The 17,508-nt window shown below is 44.2% G+C and overlaps 1 pseudogene; it reads right to left on the bottom strand.

Moving 5' to 3' along the window:
* Positions 1 to 35: 35 nt before the first annotated feature.
* On the bottom strand, positions 36 to 17,188 carry LOC116908204 (annotated as a pseudogene).
* Between the last annotated feature and the right edge of the window lie 320 nt (positions 17,189 to 17,508).

The following is a 17,508-nucleotide window of genomic DNA, read 5'->3' as shown; positions in this document are numbered from 1 at the left end:
CAGCCGAACCCTATACACGCTTGGGTCTTCAGTGTTTATGCTGTGTCCCGGCAACCGCCAAAATGTGCCTCCCGCCCAAGCAGGACGCAGCCTCCTATTGGCTGGCGCAGTGTCCAATCAGCACGGAGAGTCTTCGTTGCCAGGCAGGAGCGCTCCTTCAATAGGACCAAGCCAAATGCGCGAAGTTCGGAAGCTACGTCCTAGGGAGAGCCCGGAGCCCAGCTGAAGCCTCAAGGGACCCCAATAAGCTCAGACTTGTCACGGCAGTGGACTGAGGGAGGGTGCTCCCTCGAGCATCCTCAGGTGGTAGCAACCTGTCCAACGTGGGTGCTGGGCCCTAAACTCAGGCCCTCCGAAAAAGCATCTGGGCTCCTGCCCCAGCCCTGATACACTGCTTTTAGAGATGATATATTTTGAGAATTCGAGACCTATTTACTTACCTGGAACAGAAGCCACTGGATCGCTAGCGGAGCTACTGAAAGCACATGGTGATTTTGAGAAACCCCAAGAGACCAGGGTGAGAGTGGAGAACACGTAAAAAACGGAACAGGCTGCCCACCTCCAATCCCAGTGCTCTCCAGGCCAGGACCAGTGACCCTTCTAGCAGTCTGGCCCACCTGCCGAGGGATGACATCACCCACTGTGGTCTAGGCCCTCCTATATCAATTTGCAATAATAATATAATGAGTGAGCAGAAATTTTTTTCAATCAAAAAAATTGGGCATTATATCATATATGAGACTGACTGTGGGGAACATACAATGCAAAACATCCTTGGAATCAGGATGCAACTAAGAATCCCTTGGAACGCTACTAAGAATGTGGGTTATGTGCATGTAATTTTAAATTTTAACTAATATGTAAAAACAAAATTATGTGTTATAGACTATCATGTAACCTCCTGATGCATGGATGCATGGTATAATATTTAAATTAGTAGACATCAAACTATTTCTTCAGGGTGAAACAATCTTTTTCTCTGTCTTTTTGTAACGTACGGCATATTACCATTACACACCCCTACTTGCTGTGCACCCCTGTACTTCTGACTATATTTTGGTAACTGCTGTCTAGCCTTTCCCCATTTCTCCCTGCCCTTATCCCCCCAGCCCCAGCCTCTGTCATCACCTGTCTGCTTACAGTTTCTATGACCAGAAGATGTTATCAGCTCCCCTAGAACTGGAGTTAGAAATTCCTGGAGTTAGGTTACTGAAGCTGTCTTGTGGGTGCTGGTTACCATAATCCAGGTAATCTGCAAGAGATAGGTAGCGCTCTAAACCATTGAGCCATCTCTCCAGCCCCACTCCAGTGGAGCAGTATCTGTCCCTAGGTCCTACGTTATTTCAGCGGATGCCTCCAGTTCCATTCATACTGTCAGAAATAATAAGACTTTACTTTTCCCTATGACTGAATCTTATTCTTTTGTCCACTCATCCTTCGATGGACACAGGATATAGCTATGACTTAACCATTGTAAATGTTGCTGTAACCAACATGTGCATTCAGAGGCCTTCTTCAGCATGCGGACTCTGTGTCCCGTGGATATACAGACTTCAATGGTGGCAGGATCAGACAGTGGCTCTGTTTTAACTCTGGGGAAACTTTAGTGTGGTATTCTTTAATGGCCATACTTATCCACATTCCAGCAACAGCATACAAGTGTTCCCTGTTTTTTTCTTTGTAGTACCATCACGATTTCAGTCACATCTGAATCTGTAGTCCAGTTTCATTTGATACTCAAGCTGTTGAGTGACAGTAGTCTAGCCATGTTCTTCTGTGCTTGGACTACAGTTTCCTCAGTAGCCTCTCCTGAAAAGGCTGTCCTTGCCCAGTGGGTGTCCAGGGCTCTCATGTTGGGCAGCAGGGATCTGCAGATGGTGAATTTATTTCAGCCTTTCTGTTCTGTGGCAGCTGGTCTGTAGAGCCGCATCCAGTGACAAGTCCATGTTGTTTGATTAAGCAGCTTTTTAGTACATTCTGAAAGCCAGGGATACAATGCTTTCTTCATTTTGTTCCTTATGACTGTGGCTTGTGCAGTGTCTCCTAAAGCACTTCTAATTAAAATGCGTTCACTGGTCCATCAGCAGCAAACCCTATTCAACCGTGACGAATTCCAGACAGTTAAAGCAGTGCCTGGCATTGACCAGGCTTAAGTATTTGCTCAGTGAACGGAGGGTTGAGGTCATATAACTGCTTTGCATGTGGAGACAGCCTGCTTAGAGGTCACCTTGCAGAGCCTTGATCCCGACTAGATTCTCCAGTGAGAATTCCAAACCTAATTCTCATTATAAAACTGATCACAATGTCATCTATTCTCTGAGGACAAACATTTTGTTTTATTTTCCCATTTCAATTCCCTTGATTTTCACTTTATCATCTTAATTTCCTTCCTTCTGTTTGCTTTTAGTGTGGCTTTATTTTTTCAGTCTCTTAATGCAAATGTTTAAATATTTGAGACCATTTGTTTTAAAACAATCAAATAATATCAATTTCTATCTAAGCTTTAGTGATCTCTCAAACATTATATATATATATGTATATATATTGTGTTTAGCACTTGTTTGTTTAAACTATTCAGGCTTATTAGTTGATCATTGAGTGTCTTAATTTTTCTATTGCAATGATAAAAAAACAAAACAAAACACCCTGACCAAGGCAGTTTATAGAGAAAGCTTTTAATTCGGCTTACGGTACTGGAAGGTTAGAGTCTATGACAGTGAGTAGAGGCACAGCAGCAGGAACAGCTGGGCTCACATCTGGGTCTGTAAGCAGGAGGAAGAGTGCATGCATACAATGGGGATAGCAGGAAGTCATCCCCACCCACCAGTGATTCATCTCCTCAAACAAGGCCACACCTCCAAATCCACCACATCGAGCTACCTAGAAATGTCCTCTCTTCATTGATTTCTAGCTTAATTCCACCATGGCCAAAGCATACATTTTGTGTGGTTTCCATTCTACATCTGCGGTAGTTCATCATGCAGATTAGAGCCATTCTTGTGCCTGTTCCGTGTGCACTAAAAATGGTGGTGTTCTGGTGTGTTCTGTTGTTACTGGCTCTACAAAGCCAAGTTGGTTAAAGACACAGTTTGGCATCTGTCTTCACAGTGTTTCTGTCTGTCTTACCAACTGCTTTGGTGTATGAAACTGTTGGGTGTAATTGTAAATTGTTTCTCTTCCTCCCTTTTTTCCCATTTCAGCCACATGTGGGTGGGTGCACATAATTTGGGGACATTTTCATGTCAGGTATCGTTTTTGAAATAGCCACTCTGGCCTTGATAGTAATGTTGGCTCTGAGGTCTGTTTGATATAATTGTAACCATCTGAGATTTTTTCACAGCTTTTTTCCTTTTCATATTTTTGTGATTTTCCTATGCACAGTTTCTTTTACATTTCATATCAGATCTGTGTCTTCCTACTCATTCAGTGGAAACAATGTAAAGCTGTCTTTGTGGCTAAAGTGACTATGGTTAACGTTACGTATTTGATCTGACAACTCATCTTTTCACTCATTTTTGTATAGCATTTACATGTGATATCATTCTTGGGATTCACGAACCAAATCTACATTTTGATATTTTTTAAGTTTTTGTTGGGCCAGTGAAATGGTTTAGTGGAAAAGACACCACCAAGCCCAGTGACCTGACTCTGAGCCCCAGGACCCACATGGTGGAAAAGGAGAACCAACTTCCACAAACTGTCCTCTGGCCTCCACACTGACACCACGACACACATACGTGTCCACACATGCATGTGCATGCACAATGAACGTAAAATAGTTCATTGAAAATAAATTGATGCATCTATTCTTCGCTCATTTTCCTTATTTCTCCGATTCCATTTTATTTCATTATTGCCTTTTCTTATGTCCTTAAATTTTTACTGGTGAAACCAGTCTTATAACCATAAGACAACACGGTTCTAACTCTTTTGAGTCATCTTTGTTTTTGCTGCTTTACACATTTTACTTCTATTTATATGCTATGAATCCAAAATACCTTTTTTACAAATGTTATTGGATTATGTCTGCCCAGCAGCTTTCTAGCTCTCTCCATTCTCTCCCACTCCTGGGAGTTCTAAAGAATAATTTTATAAATTATACTTTTATTTTAAACTGTGCATTTGAGTGTGAGTGTCTCTGTGTGTGCACACGTGAGGTGTCCATGGAGACCAGAAGAAGGTGTCAGGCCCAGGCTGTTGAGAGCTGTCTGATATAGGTTCTGGGAACTGAACTTTGGTCTTCCGTAAGACTAGAAATTCTTCTTAAGTGTGCGGCCACCTCTCCAACCCTTGTTCCCTTTGTTATAAGAGAATGTGATGACTGAAATCCCAAGCTCACGGAATTTGTCCCCGAGGTAATGCATATTCCCAGACATAGATGAAACAGACATTCACTGCCCAACTCCCTCCTAACAGCAAGTTACCTGAAGGGAAACAAAGGCCTATTTACGACGGCTCCGCACCACTCTTTTTTTTTTTTTTTTAAGATTTTTTTATTTATTTATTTTGTATGTGAGTACACTGTCACTGTCTTCAGACTCACCAGAAGAGGGCATCAGATCTCATTATAGATGGTGAGCCACCATGTGGTTGCTGGGATTTGAACTCATGACCTCTGGAAGAGCAGTCAGTGCTCTTAACCGCTGAGCCATGCACCATTCTTTCTGTTGCTCTAGCACAGCTCTGACTTGGCACAACCACTCCTGCTCAAGCACCTGGGTGAGGTGACTAGAAAAGCATTCTGCAGCGTCGTTTTTTGGTTGTGAGCCCAGCCTTTAGTGGCCGAGCCATCTTCCCAGCCCTGCAGCATCATTTTTAAACAAAAACCTTGTAAAGATTTAGTCACTGGAGTAAAGACCTATACTTTTCTTTTCCCAGTTTCTCCCCTTCCTTCTTCTTTATCCAGAAGCTACAAGCCAGTTTCCTTCTTTTAATCTCTGACAATATTGTATTAAAATCTTTAAAAAATATATTTACTTAGTTTTATGTGTTGTGAACATATCCTACATGTATGTATGTATGTGCCCCAGGTGCATGTAGTGCCCACAGAGACCAGAAGGGGACATCAGATCCCCTAGAAGTGAAATCACAGGCGCTTGTGGGCCGCCTGTGACTGCCTCTGGAAGAGCAGCCATTGCTCTTAACTGCTGACCCACCTCTGCAGCCCCTGCACTCTAACTTTTAAGTCTCAATTTTGCTTTCTCAAATATCTCCTTACCACGTTTGCCTAGTAATTTGGTACCTCCCAGACAAGCATACATTAACCTCTTCATGGTCTTATAAGGAGAGGTAGGCCAGGTTTGGGAGAACACAGCTTTGACCTACATCAAGAGGCATCTCTGCCAACAAAAACAGACCTTGGGCTCCTGAGTCTGCACAGTCAGGGGATGCTTGCCTCCCGGAGTGGCTTTCCAATATTTCTATAAGAGTGCACTGGGATTTTTTTTTCTAAAAAATTCTCCAAAGCCCAGATAAGTCAAAGTTTCTTTTCTTTTTTTTAAATGTCATGTGTCATATAGTTTTTTTTCCCATCTTTATTAAATTGGGTATTTCTTATTTACATTTCAAATGTTATTCCCTTTCCCAGTTTCCATGCCAACATCCCCTTCCCCTTCTAGACGGGTGTTCCCTTCCCCATCCTCCCCCCATTACCAACCTCCCCCCAACAATCATGTTCACTGGGGGTTCAGTCTTGGCAGGACCAAGGGCTTCCTCCTTCCACTGGTGCTCTTACTAGGATATTCATTGCTACCTATGAGGTTGGAGCCCAGGGTCAGTCCATGTATAGTCTTTGGTAGTGGCTTAGTCCCTGGAAGCTCTGGTTGGTTGGCATTGTTGTTCATATGGGGTCTCGAGCCCCTTCAAGCTCTTCCAGTTCTTTCTCTGATTCCTTCAACGGGGGTCCCGTTCTCAGTTCAGTGGTTTGCTGCTGGCATTCACCTTTGTATTTGCCGTATTCTGGCTGTGTCTCTCAGGAGAGATCTACATCCGGCCCCTGTCGGTCTGCACTTCTTTGCTTCATCCATCTTGTCTAATTGGGTGGCTGTATATGTATGGGCCACATGTGGGGCAGGCTCTGAATGGGTGTTCCTTCAGCCGCTGTTCTAAACTTTGCCTCCCTATCCCCTCCTAAGGGTATTCTTGTTCCCCTTTAAAGAAGGAGTGAAGCATCCACATTTTGGTCTTGAGTTTCATGTGTTCTGTGCATCTAGGGTAATTCAAGCATTTGGGCTACTATCCACTTATCAATGAGTGCATACCATGTGTGTTTTTCTGTGATTGGGTTACATCACTCAGGATGGTATTTCCCAGTCCATCCATTTGCCTATGAATTTAAAAGTCATTGTTTTTGATAACTGAGTAGTACTCCATTGTGTAGATTTATCATATTTTCTGTATCCATTCCTCTGTTGAAGGGCATCTGGGTTCTTTCCAGCTTCTGGCTATTATAAATAAGGCTGCTGTGAACATAGTGGACCATGTGTCTTTGTTGCATGTTGGAGCATCTTTTGGGTATATGCCCAAGAGAGGTATAGCTGGGTCCTCAGGCAGTTCAATGTCCAATTTTCTGAGGAACCTCCAGACTGAATTCCAGAATGATTGTACCAGTCTGCAATCCCACCAATAATGGAGGAGCGTTCCTCTTTCTCCACATCCTCGACAGCATCTGCTGTTGCCTGAGGTTTTGATCTTAGCCATTCTGACTGGTGTGAGGTGGAATCTCAGGGTTGTTTTGATTTGCATTTCCCTTATGACTAAGGTTGTTGAACATTTCTTTAGGTGTTTCTCAGCTGTTCGGCATTCCTCAGCTGTGAATTCTTTGTTTAGCTCTGAACCCCATTTTTAATAGGGTTATTTGTCTCCCTGCAGTCTAACTTCATGAGTTCTTTGTATAATTTGGATATAAGCCCTCTATCAGTTGTAGGATTGGTAAAGATCTTTTCCCAATCTGTTGGTTGCCGTTTTGTCCATTATCTAACAAGATCCAATTGATCTCTTGACAACCAAATGATCTCTCATCTTGGCTTCATGCAGTCAAGTTGCCACTGATCCTCGAAATATTCACAGACCAATATAAATGTCTTTTTTTTAAAAAAAATGACATTGTATAAATTGTGTTGCTAAATACTTAAAGAGGAAAGTGATACCGTGTTTTGTTAACCCAGAAAAACAGACATGCGAAGGGTATCGATGTGCTGTTTTTGCCAGGAAATAGTTATAACTTAGAGACTGGTTCATTAATCAAATGTACAATGTACTTCACTCATCAATGCACAGATTATCAGTTTAGCCAGGCAGTTCAATAGATCCATAACAGTCTCCTTGTAAAAATATGTAGTTAATATTTTAGAATACTATACACAATAGTCAGTAACTCAACTGTATTGCTAACAGTCTAAATTTCTCAAAACATGTTCAGCACAGAGCCTTAGGCATCATATTCCTTGACAAATGTAAGTTGAAAGATTGCCTATATATTTGAAATGGGGTGATTTGCATATTAGATGCTCAGAGATGTAAATTCAGAAGGAGAGCCGGTGTGGGAGGAAGGACATTGTGTGCAGACAGAATTATGAAGCTGAAGAGACGAGACACAGAGACGTAAAAAGGCTGCCCCACATAACGGATTCACAGCCACGGAAAGGCAAGCAGAAGGCGGGAGGGGCTGGCCTGGAGGTGTCAGCGTTTTCACACTAGCCCAACAGATGAAGGAGATCTTACATGGGGAAATGTGAGAGCAGGGAGGAAGCCCAAACATGAGGACCTGAGTTGGAGTCTCTTGAACCCACAAAAGAGCCAAGTGTGTAGAGCAGCATCTGCAGTCCAGGCACTGGGGGTGGGCAGAGCCAGGAGAGTCCTACAAGCTCGGGGCCAGCTGTCCTGTGCCTGCAGTGGAACACAGCAAAGAGAGCCTCTCAGACAAGGTGGGAAGCAGGGCTTGACATCCGAGGTTGTCCTGTGACCACACACACACATGTACTCACGGGCTATAACACACACACACACACACACACACACACACACACACACACACACACACACACCATGTGTTAGGATCCCTAACACAACACACACACACACACACACACACACACACACACACACACACACCATGTACACACATACCATACACACACACATACACCATGTACACACACACACACACACACCATGTACACATATACCATATACACACACACACACACACCATGTCACCATGTACACACACACCATGTACACACACACACACACGTGCGCGCACACACACAGACACATACACAAACACAAGGAACATATACATGAAAGAAGAAAGCCTATAAGGAGGGCCATAGGCAATCAGGAGAGCACATGAATGGACTCACTGAAGCGACTTTGTGGTTGGGATGTAAAGAGTGCAAAGCAAAGACAAGAGGGGAAATTTTGTAAACAGCAGCCAAGCTGGACCTGAGCTTTCAAACAAGGTCCGAGAGCCCCGAGCATTTGATGTGTCTACACCTCTGTTCTGGATTCACTGTTCACCCTTTGTGTAAAATGATTCAGGGTGGAGCCAGGCTGCAGGCGGCTGCAGTCTCCTCCCCAAAGGGAGGCTCTGTAATGGGGGAAGTCGAGCCCAGGCTCAGGAATGACAGGTATAGCACGGTCACTCCTGTGAATTAGAATTTAATTCCTAACAGCCAAACAGCAACACTGTAATGTATTTCAGCAAACGCATGCTCTTTCCTCAGTCTTTGCCTTTCTCACTGAAGACCTGCAGCTCTAAAAGAGAGCTTCTCATAGCTGCTTACTTCTAAATACCGATGGGGTGTTACAGAAGGATTTATGGAGTACTCGAACTATTCAAGAAGTGACTCTGGGGAGATGTCTAAACTGTTATATTTTCTCAAGTTAATGGGCTGTTTTAGAGTAGTTTGGGGTTAACAGGAAAACGGGCGGTATGTATATAACCTTCTTATGCCCCTACACCCACAGTTTCTCCTACCATATGTTAGCGTGATATTTTTTATACTTGATAAACTGTTACTGGTCCTTTATTGTTAATTCAAGTCTAAAGTTGACTAGGAACTGCCCGTAGGTTGGTATTGGTCTCCGGTTGGGACCCCACATGTCATGAGTGACAGGTTCACTATCATCCAATCCCTCCCTGCTCCACTCATTCAGCCTCCCTCCCTCCCTGTTACCAAAGCCCTGGGAACCACAGGACTTTCTACTATCTCAACTGTTGGCCTTTGCCAGGATGGCATCATTGGAACCGAAGAGTAGGTAGCCTTTTTCACCTGGCTTCTTTCCCTTAATACTATGGTTCTTCTAAATTTTGTGGGAGCTTGATAGCTTGTTTCTTTTTTATTTATTTATTTTTATTTATGTAAGTACATTGTAGCTGTTCTCAGACACACCAGAAGAGGGCATCGGATCCCATTCCAGATGGTTCTGAGCCAGCATGTGGTTGCTGGGAATTGAACTCGGGACCTCTGGAAGAGCAGTCAGTGTTCTGAACCACTGAGCCAGCTCTCCAGCCCTGCTTGTTTCTTCTTATCCTTGAATAGTATTCCATTTTGTATACCACTGAAAAATGGTTATTGGGCAAGTAAGATGGCTCGGCAGGTAAAGGCACTGGCTGCTAAACCAGATGAACTTAGTTTGAGTCCCCCAAGGACCCACATGATAGAAGGAGAGAATGGACTCCCACAGATTCTCCTTTGACCCCCACACATGTGCCATAACACACACACACACATACACTCACACACACACACACGCAAATAAAAGGAAAAACAGTTATTACACTTAAAGATAATTTCTATTGCTAAATTACCATTATAAATGATATTTATCATTAAGGATGACTTATATCCTCCTAGGCTTAAAAGTAAGCTTTTGCTTTACCTTCTTTTAGAAGGAATAGGCTTTTCACTTAAAAGCTTGCATCAAAGGTCTAGGCTGCTGCAGAGATTTTTTTCCCAATAACCAATGACAGATTACATTGATTAGTGCTTCCCGATAGTCACAGCATAGCAGGGCTGTGCTTAGCACAGTCATAGATATGAGATCAAGCGTGCCAATAGGTCTCTCCTATAAATTGGTAAAATTCATTTCCGAAGGTGCGCTGCCTTCTTAAAGGAAGCAATTAGAACCAAAGTGGTTTTTCTTTCATTCAGAAAAACGCCCAGGTCTGATCTAATTTGCTGCAGCTGGACCCCCACCTGCAGAGGACGGCTAGAGTACTCTGAACGCCAGACACTTATCTTCTAAATATTGATAATGCCATTTCTCATTTCCTCGACATGAAATCCCACAGGGAATAATTATGCTAATAAACCTTAATGATTCTTGCAAATAAATGATCAAACCAAATTGCCGCTGCTGATTTATATTAATGGACGCCTTTAGGAAGAGCCTGCCAGCCAGGCGCTGCCGCCGGAATCCCAATTTATCTTATTTAGCTGAAGAGCATACAAAATTTGTTAAATGGATGAAGTGTTTAAAATATAATGTGTTTGCGCAGATTTCGCACTTCATAATGTTCCTGCATTACCATCATGCCTCGTGGCAAATTCACACTTAATGGCTTCCTTGTACATAACTTCCTTTTATACTCTCTGAGCTGCAGCTACAATGTGACAACTTTCTGATTGGTTTGGGAGTAACCAGCTCTCCCACGTTGAACACAAATGCTCCATTCTGCTCCAGAGTATTTCAGCCACAGTGATCTGGAAATCAGCTCAGTCATGTATCGATGATGGGATGCAGTGTTCACTACCTGCTCGGAGGGTGGAAGGACACCAAGTCTACAAGAACTTGTTTCCTGCAGGACCAGGAAAACAAGTTCCAGGCTAGCCAGGATTGCACAGGGATCCCATCTACAAAATAACAGATAAGCATATGGGGATTGCTGACTTTACATTAGATGTGGGGGCTGGAGAGATGGCTCAATGGTTAAACATCCAAAGCGGGCCGCTCACAACCTCCTGTAACTCCAGCTCTAAGGAATATGACAGCCTCTTTTTACATATATGGGCACTTGCATGTGTGTGTGTGTGTGTGTGTGTGTGTGTGTGTGACACACACAATTTTTTTAAAGATTTATTTATTTTATTTATATGAGTATGCTGCAGTTATCTTCAGACACACCAGAAGAGGGCATCAGATCCCACTATAGGTGGTTGTGAGCCACCAAGTGGTTGCTGGGAATTGAGCTCAGGACCCCTGGAAGAGCAGTCAGTGCTCTTAACCACTGAGCCATCTCTCCAGCACTGTGACACACACAATTAAATAACAAATCTTATGATTTAAAATGAATGATAGACTTTCCAGGGCCTGGGAATGACACCCAGAAAGAGGATTGGCATCCCATAAATAGGAAGATAAATTTATCGGAGTAATTTTGTGAAAATCCATTATCATTTAAAATATCAGGCAGCTGAGAAAAATGGATTCCTGACAAGTGCCTCAGCTATCCAGTTTGTCTATCTAGAGTCACGGAGGAAAGACTCAGAGTGAAGACACAACAGGTAGGTACAGACAAGGGAGCTGAGACGCTCCAAGTGAATAGAACATTGGGATGGGTACATCCCTTACACATGTTCACACTGGGCTGTGGCCCATGCGGGCCAGCTTCAGATGCTACAGGACTCATCACGCTGTGCTCAGAGACTGAGAGCCATGTGTCTGTGTGGTCTGATTAAATTTATTGTGAAGAGCAAAAGTGTTCACCTCTGCACTGTTCGTGCTCTCCAAAGCCCTTCTGACAGGGTCTCACTGTGGATTTCTGGCTGGCCTGGAACTCACAGAAATCCACCTGCCTCTGCCTTCTAAGTGCTGAGAAAATTCCTAACAGTAAATCAAGTCAAATCAAATCAAATGTATGTTGCATATACCTTCTTTTTTCATTCAAAGCAAATGCCCAAATAAAGAAAACTTCATCTGTTTATGATATTTTTCTCTAATGAAAAATTAACGAAACTAAATATTTTAAACTAGTATTTATAAACTTGTGTTTATTGTGGACTTTTATTATTTAGCAAAGAATGGGTATGAAGCAAGTAGGGACTGGCTAAGCCAGTTGTGGTACATGAGCCCTGTGGCTGGGAAACGTGTCTGCAGGGCCGGGGGACAAGCCTTGGAGCAGTGACATGGGTGCCAGGATGAAGTCTGTCACGGGAAGGGAGGCTGGACACTCAGACGCTGAGCACCGGTTCTAAGGTCCTTAGAGAGGAGAAAGGTGAAGGATGCAGCCACTCTCTGGGAAGAAAAGCATGTGGAGAAAGTGACTCTCACTAGGAAGATCCAAAGCTCGCCAAGAGCAGAGAGCAAGAAGAAAAGCGTTGACACCAGTTGTTTACATCATCTTCAGACCCAGTACCTGCTTTGATCGTTGCTAGGTATGAAAGACAGGGGCTGGATCAATGAGCTAAAGCACCAAACAAGAAAAGAATGGAGGTAGTAGATATCAACACACGCAGAAATGAGGGGGTGATGTTTGGTTATTAGAAAACTGTCGTCTTACCTCAGCATTTATTATCTACCTGCTGCATGCCTGACAGTCACTTTATATATGACATTATTGCCTTTACTCGTCAGAATGAGCTCACCCACTTCACACAAGGCGAACTCACTCACTCATGGGAGAAGAATGAACCAACATCACACACAAGTGTCCTCAGGTCATACTATTTCCCAGCATCCAGTGATTTCCAAATGAGGATCACAAACAGAACTTAAAAAGGAGAGGGGAGGAGCCTGGGGAATAGCACAGAGTGTCCAAGTTTGTGAGTTAGGTATTGTTTCCTGAGTTATTTTAGTGAGCCTTAGAATTCAAATATGATATCGTTCCAATTTTAGTGTATGTGCTGCCGAAGCGAGCACTCAAATATGATATCAATGTTTATATTTGCTACATGTCTGACGTGTTTCTTTTTATTATTTTATTTTGCATATATGTGTCTGTGTACGGGTATGTGAGTGCAGTGCCTGCAGAGGCCAGAAGAGGGCAGCACATACTCTGGATTTGGAGTTGCAGGTGGCTGTGAGCTGTAGGTGAGTGTTAAGAGCATCAAGTTCTCTTAACCTAAAGCCTGTCGGGGATAATGGGAGAGAGAAAGCAGGCGGAGGCAGGAAGAGCCTTCGGCATAATGTAAGGGTGACTGACGCCTGTCACAGGAGATGGGAAGACTAAAAGGAAGGGCCTTATACCACAGCACAGCTCTGAGAAAGTCCCTGCTGGGTCACCAAGGAGTCCCCCTTAGTAGTTTCCTATTAGAGGGATCCCACTTAGGGTCACTGCTGGTTATAAGCATGGACTGGCGATCCTTAGGGAAGGCTGGTCTGCACATGAATGCGGAAATGAATCAAAGTGGGCAGCAGCTAGAGGTTCCACAGAACACACGTGACACCGCCGGCTGGCCGCCATGCTCACATGGGTCTAGCTACCTTTCCGTTAATCTTTTCGTGTGTCACCTTCACTGATGTCTCACTGAATGCCAACCACATGGGCGAGCTTTCTCTGCTCACATCACACAAGCAGGTTGGTAGGATCCTGGAGGGACCATACAGCCTGCAATACATCACCAGGCCAAGGTACCCTCGGGCTGACAACCCACGACCCCTGTTTTTCCAGAAGTCTGCCTTCAGCCACTCCTCTTCCCAGAGTTTCCCTTTGGATGTGCAATTTAAGATAGCCTCGACTATCTCCCCACTCGCCTTTTGTAACTGTGGTGCACCTTTAGCGTGGAAACGTCTTCCACATTTAAAACTGGAGCCTTGGACCCTTGCAAAATGGCATTCATGAGTTGAACTCCGGGGGGCTCAGAAGGAAGGAAGGAAGGAAGGAAGGGAAGGAGGGAGGGAGGGAGGAGGGAGGGAGGGAGGGGAGGGAGGGAGGGCAGGCAAAAGAAACTAAGACTTAGCCAGGTTTGGTGGTGCACTCTGCTAGTCCCAGCACTTGGAAGGCAGAGGCAGCAGATCTCCGAGAGTCTGAGGTCACCCAGAGCTACACAGTAAGGGCCTTAAGAAAGAGAAAAGCAGTAACAATGAAGTCTTCCAGCAGTGTTTCATAAGGGAACACAGACAGGCACGCACAGAGCTGAATCAATTTGCAGAGTACAGTAGCAAGGGTAGACAATAGCTTTGACCTTCAACAAGTCATTTAACCTTTCTAACATCTGCTTGCCCCTCTATAAAATGAAGAGGGGGGGTTACACGATCCTTGAGGCCTCTCCCAGCACTAACATTCTATGAAATAAAAGTCAGCGCACAGATTAATTGGGTTTCTGAGCCGCAAGCAATTAATTACACTATGGCTGCCCTTTAGCGGCCCCATCACAGAAGAAAATGAGATTCCACTGGCAGATTGTAATCTGCACCAACTCATGTTCATTTTTAAGTTCAACGCTGTTTTTAAGATTTGTAAATTAACACATTCCCAAGAGGTTTCTAGGCAAGGAGTCGGGTCTGACAGACAAATGCTGACTCCTGAGTCCTCAGCTCTTTCTGTTGCAAACAGTGGCTGTGCGGACTTCCGAGGTAGCCAGGACCTCCGCAGGCACCGCAGAGGTCTGTAAACTGGCCGTGGTCTTGTGAAATTCTTCACCGGTTCCTATGTGCTCGAGGCTACATATGGTCAGGCAGCCTGATCCCGCCTGAGCACACTTGCCGTCCTCTTTGATTTTTCTGTGTTGACTCCGGGTGTGACGTGTCGATTGTACAGAAGGTGGATGTGCAAGTGCCTGTCATCCTGAAACACACAAGTCGAGGCCAGAGCAGGATGTCAGGCGACTTTCTTTACCATTTCCTGTCTTACTGTAGCCTTGAGACCGGGTCACAGCTAGAAGCATGCTGTGTAGGCAAGGCTGGATGGCCAGTCAACTCTCCAGATCTGCCTCTGTCTTGTTCCCTGGGGCTGGTGACACAGACACAATCAACTGTGCCAGCTTTTATTTAGGTAGTGGGGATTTGAACTCTGGTCTTTGTGCTTTCACAACCAGCACTCCTTCCCCACTCTTACCCTCTGAGCCATCTCCCCAGCCCTTGTTTTTTCCTGTGTTCTCTCTGCCTTCATTTGGACTTGGTTGAGTTAGTTAATAAATGTTACTTTTTTAAGCAAACCACAAAATCAGTCTTGATTTCCACTTAAACTATTGTAATCTCTTTTTAATGCCCATCTAATTAAACAGTACTGCTATTTCCTCTAGAATATTGTAGCTCATATATATTTTAGACTATGGAACTTAAATGCCAATGAGGCATAGAGGTGACACCTTTGATCCCAGCACTCACACACATACCAAACTCTCACACACAATGATAACAACTAAAATTAAAACACGTAACACCATTTTGCATATTTTAAAAAGAATGACTGGACTACCTTCATCGAATTGCTGTCAGTTCTGTATTGGGTGTGTGAGACAACTTTACACCCTGACATACATGTCTGTTCACTACACCATGGCTCATATATTTTTTTCCTAAGATACTTTTTAGTGCACAGAAAATTTACATTTATTGCAGTCAAGTTTACTAAATGGATTTGTTTGGTTTTAATCTTAAGATCGCTTTTAAAGCATGAGAAGATAAAGCTTCTAAAGACACAATTTCAATTCTCCTGAGACTGAATACATTTAGAATACTATGGGCCGAGTCCCCAGTTTTACTCTAGGAACCTTGTGGACACTATAGGTTTAGAAATAGACCACTGGAATAGGGAGGTGACAGCAGGGAGCCACACAGCTTTTCTTCCTACAGGAGACAAAAGTCATTCTTGCTTTGTGTGCAATATGGTTCGCTTGCATGCAGTAACATCGTGTCCATGTATGTGCCCAGCATGGTGGAACATGCTTTTAATCCCAGCACTCGGGAGGCAGAGGCAGGCAGACCTCTGAGTTCAAGACCAGCCCAGTCTTCAGAGAAAGTTCTAGATCATCCAGGGATATACAGTAGCCCCTGATTTAAACACACACACACACACACAAACACACACACATACACACACACACACATACACACACATACACATACACAAACACACACACATACACACATACACACACACACACATACACACACACATACACACACACATACACACACACAGACACACAGACACACACACAGACACACACACACACACACAGCTTAACTTAAAAACCATCTCCACTTTTACCGTATTACATCTTTTTGGTAGTGGACAGTTTTGCCTTAATGTTGGCTACAGACTTAAAGGCTAGGGTGTGTGTGGCAATTTCTTAGAATCAAACGGTAAGGACATTTACCTCTTCTTCATAAAATAGTCCCCTATCAGATGGCGTCTTACCTTCACCTGCAGGGATGGAGTCTATGCACACAGAGCCTCCACTGTTGGATCAGTTAAGTGTGTGTGGTTCCAAACAGTCTTATTTCAGCAATGGTCAAAGCGTCTTCAGAAGGAGAGCCCACCCCAGGAAAACCACTTTCTCTGTCTACACAGCACAGTGTTTCTTCCTGAGAGATTTTATGATAGGTCGCCCTGATCCCATCCCATCTCCAGGATCCCCCTCTAGTTCTCTTCCTCCACACCTGAAGTCTCTTCATCCACTAAGTCTAAGCCTCTCAAAGTCACCCATGAGGACTGCAGTTAAACAAACAAACAAACAAACAAACAAACGCCTTCTAAAATCTGTTTGTTTGTTTGTTTGTTTTTAACCTTTGCCCCGTTGTTGGGTTTGAATGAGAATGGCTCTCAGAGGCTCATATATTTGAATGTTTTGTTCCCAGTTGGTGAACAGCTTAGGAAGCATCAGAGGGTGTAGCAGTATTTTTTTCTGTCAGTCTTGCACTTTACTGTCACTGTCATCGACTCAGGCCTTGGCTGCGTACGTGGGCGTGGTACAGCTGCTCCTTCCACTGCTGCTTCTCAGTCTCCAGCTTCTCTTCATGAGCCGCCGTGGCTCTCGTTTTCTTGGGTCACAGGTCCAGGGACCTGGTACTTCTTTCCCTTGTAGAATTTCCTGAGGTTTTCCTTTTGAGTCTGATTAATGACAGTGAGGACGCGGGCGATGGATTTGCGTTCGACTCGTATCTTGGAGAGCTTGGACGCGGTGCCTGTCACTTTGACCACGCGAAGCTGGGACGGTTCCACCTTCAGATCATCCGGTTGTTTCAACAGCTCCTCCTCCTTCTTGCCGTGCAGGTCACGTGCCTTAATCTTGGCCATAGCTGTGTTGTTCACGGCTGAGGCCGCCGGGTTCGAGACGGGAGTGGCATTTTTGAAGGAGGTGTGGTGTTGTCAGAAGAATGGTACTGGGAGCAGGCTTCGAGGTTTCAAAAGCAGATTCCAGGCCCTGTCTTGCTCTCTATCTGTCACTTATATGTCAGATGTGAGCTCTCAGCTACTCCTTAAGTATCACACCTGCCTGCCCCGCCCGCCCTGCTAGGATGCAATGGGTAACGCATACCTTAAATAAACTTTCTCCTGAACTGTGGAATGAGGAATGGGTATTATGCAGGAAGTGTTGAAGACAATATTAATTTCAT

Source organism: Rattus rattus, chromosome 8 (assembly GCF_011064425.1).
Source record: "Rattus rattus isolate New Zealand chromosome 8, Rrattus_CSIRO_v1, whole genome shotgun sequence".
Taxonomy (NCBI): domain Eukaryota; kingdom Metazoa; phylum Chordata; class Mammalia; order Rodentia; family Muridae; genus Rattus; species Rattus rattus.
This window is presented reverse-complemented; position numbering and strand designations above follow the sequence as displayed.